At 37.7% G+C, this 4715-nt stretch overlaps 1 pseudogene; it reads left to right on the top strand.

Annotated features, from left to right (window-relative positions):
• The first annotated feature begins 271 nt into the window (after positions 1-271).
• On the top strand, positions 272-991 carry LOC144456506 (adenosine deaminase domain-containing protein 1 pseudogene; annotated as a pseudogene).
• Positions 992-4715: the final 3724 nt, after the last annotated feature.

Here is a 4715-nt window from a genome sequence, read left to right as displayed (position 1 = left end):
ATAGATTTTGGTGAGTGAACTCCTTAGGGTACATCTCCAACAGTGGTACTGCTGAGTCAAAGGGCATGAGTTTCTTAAAATTTCTTCAGTATTTTCAAATTAATTGCCATAACGGTTAGACCAATTCACAGCTCCATTAACAGAGTGCTGGCATGTCAAATTTATTTCCTTGTATAAATTGCTACCAGTAGATTATAAGGTTGTACAAAAATTAATGGGAAACACCCCAAGCAACAACACTATAAAAAAGTTGTTTAATACCTAAGACAAAATGAAATTTGGAGTGAGCTGGTCCGGGTACCCCCGGAGGCGCCAGCCTATTTGAAAGACTCGGCTTCCCCTCCCCGGGCTTCCGTTGACCCACCTTCCACCCTGGTCCCAGGGGCAGCGGCAACGGCAGCGGCAGCAGCAGCAGTGGAGAAGGCGCTGAAAGAGGCGGCAGGGGCGGCAGATCGAGGTCCAAGAAAATGTCTGTTTACAAGTATTGGTTTCAGAGTTCCCAGGTTCCTAGCTTTGCCCAGATGTTGAAAAAGAACTTGCCAGTTCAACCTTCTTCAACAATGAATCCTCCTCCAGGCTATTCATCATTAGAGAATTACAATGTGTCAAATTTAGCTGCTAAGGTTACACAAATCACAGAATCACTGCTTTCCAAAATAGTCCTATCGAATCCAAATACAGTCCTTCCTCCAAAGAAGATTCCCAAGAAATTCATCATGAAGTACAAAGGTGGAGAGAGAAATCCAATGTTAGTTCTCTATCAGTTTGCAGAAATGCAGCATGTGCAACTCGGCCTTAAGGAAACTGTAACAACAGGTAATGTTATGGGTCCTTACTTCCTTTTGTGCTGTGGTGGGTGGTATTCAATATAAAAATGGCCTGGGACAAAATTAAAAAAGAGTCTAGATCCAATGTGGCCAAGCTTGCCCTTGATGAGCTTTTGCAGCTGGAAGATCCTGAACCAAGGACTGTAGAAACCTCAGCTCTCTAGGCCTGATGATTTTGGCTACAAGTCCCTAATGAAACCTAGACAGAGCTCCCAAAGAGACTATGTTTTGTCCTTCCTGAATGAACTATGATGGCCTGTATTAACCTGATTCTCCAAAATGGTGTTGTCATGAGCTATGAGGAACAACATGGGAGAGCTAGAAATTGTAGAGAAGCAACCAGAAAGCTTTGGCCGTAGGATGCACCAAAAACCATGAAAAAAGCTTTAGTTAGCTGCAAAGTAGGCCCAGCTGTTGTCCCACCAAAGACTTGTTGTAATAAATGAACATACACTTGTATTACTATTTTTCATGTGTATGTAGATGTTATGATTAATAAACTGCAAATTACAAAAAAAAGAAAAAAATGAAATTTGAAGGCTAGTGTGTATTAAGAGAATATGATACACTCTGTATTCATATTGTACTTTTTTTCAAACTTTTCTTAGTGAACTTTGCATGAATTCTTTTTGTCTCTTTTACAATTTACTGTGCATTATGCTAATATGATTGGAGTGGTGGAGAGGCTAGTCAAATGGTCCCTTCACTTAAAGCATGTACAGATATTTTCTGTCCAGCTGCCAATCTAAGACGTGGAACTTCAGAACCCAGTTTTGGCCATGGAGACTTAGGATTCATCATGTAGGATGATGAAAAGACTTAAAATTAGCTCAGGAACTGAAATATGCATTATTCAAAAGACCCTGACCTACAAATGAATGTGCATACAAAAATTTTGATCCACTAACCAGTTGCTCTCTTCCTTGTTCACTTTTGAGTGTAGAGGATTCCTTTGGATTGCCAGCTTTGATTTGGAGTGTGTGTGTGTGTGTGTGTGTGTGTGTGTGTGTGTGTGTGTGTGTGTGTTCATTTTCCTCCACCAGGGCAATAGCATCTCAGTTTATTTTGTGTTTTTTTCCCCCCTGATTTTAGATGAATGAGTATTCTGAGATAGGATTGCCCAGGCAACCAGTGAATTCCAAAGAGCCATCAAGAGGACCCATTAGCAACTGGAGTCAGCAGGGCACAGTGTGCTGAAGTAAAGGTATTGGACAAGGAAGTACTAGCAGATGGAAGAAAAAAGACCGTTTCCCTGAGCAGCAGGAAACTAAGCATCAGTTTCAGAGATTGTGATGCTTCTTGATGGAGAGAAATATTGGCTACAGCCTCTAGAAAAACACTGATCATCAGAGCAAAGCATATGATGGGTACTCTACAAGGACTCCAGAAAGAGAGAAGGGTACATTTTGAGATCATGATTGAGAAGTGCCCCTTGGTCACATGTGATCCCTATACTTGTAATTTAAGTGTGAACTTCCTTGCACCAAGGACTGTGTGTGTGTGTGTGTGCATGTGTGTGTGTGTGTGTGCGTGTGTGTGTGTGGGAGCATTGTGCTTCCTTGTTGAAGAGACTGTGTTATAGCTATTGTTCCTGTTATACCCTCTAAGAAAATGCAGTTCTCTGGAAGCCTAGAATGTTCTACTGGTTGATTGATAATCAATACACTCCCAAAAAGTAGTATTAGAAGCAACAACCCCCTCAGGGCTAACCCAGAACCCTGAAAGGGGCAGTCAGTGCCCTCCGGAAACTCAATCTTCCAGTACAATGCAAGTTGGGTAAATGACCTCAGGAGAGAGAGATTGCTATATTTATGCGTTTCCATATTCTTATACCCCAGCAGACTATAAGCCTCATGAAGAAAGGGACCGCATCATTTCCTCCCTTTTTTAAAAATTTTCCCTGCTAAATACAATGTGTTGTACACAGTAGGAATTTAATAAATATCTATTAAATAAATGAAAAAATAAGAAAAAGATATTTTGCTGATGTAATATTATATTGGTAATCTCCTTTTAGTTAACTTCAAATCATTTCTTTCTATCATTATTCTTCATGAAAGAGTTATTTTAAAGATGCATGTTTTCTATAACTGAAATTTTGTCACTATGCCTAATTTTTTCATCTTTCTTATCATCAAATGATTTATGTAGGATATTATATTTGGAAATTTTCTCACTTTAATTTTTTGAGATTTTTTTTTCCACAGTAAGTAAGTTACCAAATACATCTAAGGCATTTAAAAAATGTTCACATCTTTTGCATGTTCGGAACTTATATACACAACTACTTGCAAGCAGTAATTTTCTGTCACCAAATGAATTTAATGAAAGGTTGATAAACAATCTTATAAAAGAAAGAATGAAAATATTTTTGGTGGTATTGCAGTTAAATTAAAATAAATATTGATTTTTGTGTGTTTGAAGTATCTTTATACTCTCCATCAAGACTGCATTGGAGTCATGACCTTATCCAAGTAGGCATTCTTTTAAAAAATAAACATTAGAATTCCTCTAGATCATTTCATTCAGCATGATTTTTTTCACTCTTCTTTTAAATTGTTTGTGGGGCTCACTCACAATTAGACTAAAGTCTTAAGCATTTTGTAGGGTATCAGAGTATAATGAAAAGAGCATTAGACTTGTCAAAAGAAACCTGGATTTCACACTTGATAGCTGCTAGTACTACCACCAATATGACTACAACCACCATTTAGCTCGGTCACCTTGGGCAATATGTAATCTATTTGAGCATTAATTTTTTCCTATGAAAAATGAAGATAATAATAATTAATAAGACAGGGGTTTGGGAGGCTAAAATGAGAACAAATAGGCAAAGCAAAATGAGGCAGTGACGTGGTATATGGGCTTGGTGTCAAGAAAACCTTAGTTCAAATCTGGACTCAGGCAATTACTAGCTAGCTGTATGAGGCTGGACTAGTCAATTAACCTCTATTTGCTTCAGTTTGTTCATTTGGTAAATGAGGATGAAAATAACTCTTATTCCCAGGGTTGTTGTGTGGACCAGACAACATTTATAAAGTGCTTAGCCAAGCACCTGGTACATAGCATATACTTAATAACTTTTTTTAAATTAAAAAAATACTAATTGAAATGTCAGATATTATCATTCTTCTTATTACAATGGAATTTCATGACATGCACAGTCTTAAATTGTCACTGAGAGAATATTGGCATCCAAAATAAAAAGGCTTTTGTGTGTGTGTGTCATGAGCAACTTGAGACCTGAAATTATTATACAATTTATCAAATGTAATCCTGGCCACTTCCTTTATTCTATTTTAAAATAACAACAATGATAATAATAGCAATTACATAGCACTTTAAGGCTTGTGAAGGGCTTTACATATATCTCATTTGGCCTTCACAATAACCTTGAAAGGTACGTGCCACTATTATCCCCATTTTGCAGAAGAAGAAACTGAGGCAAACCTAAGTTAAATGACTTTCCCAGGGTTACACAGCTAGTAACTACCTGAGAGTGGAATAGAACTCAGATGTACTCCAGCATCCTATACACTGTGCCAACTAGCTGTTGTTTATAATTCATTGTACATCTACAGATCCTAGGATCATAAATTTAGTGCCAGAAGGGACTCATAGACTACCTAGTACAACTTCTTCACTTTATAGAAGAGGAAATTGAGGTCCAAAAAGGAAAAGTGATTTTCCCAAGGTAAGAATATTAGCAAGTGTCAGAGATTAGGGATTTTAACTCTTGTCTTCTTACTCCACTCACAGAGGTCTTTTGACTCCACCTGGTTCCCTTTTTAGATAAGTGCCTGACCAAGTAAACTAAATGGGTGATAGACTATTTGTTGTGGTTTCTGTTGTTTTTATATAGATTGTTAGTGGCCATTGACTTTACAA

This window comes from Phascolarctos cinereus, unplaced genomic scaffold (assembly GCF_003287225.1).
Source record: "Phascolarctos cinereus isolate Bilbo 61053 unplaced genomic scaffold, phaCin_HiC Scaffold_4;HRSCAF=312, whole genome shotgun sequence".
In the NCBI taxonomy this organism is placed as follows: domain Eukaryota; kingdom Metazoa; phylum Chordata; class Mammalia; order Diprotodontia; family Phascolarctidae; genus Phascolarctos; species Phascolarctos cinereus.
Note: the sequence above shows the minus strand (reverse complement) of the source record. Positions and strands in the feature narration are given on the sequence as shown.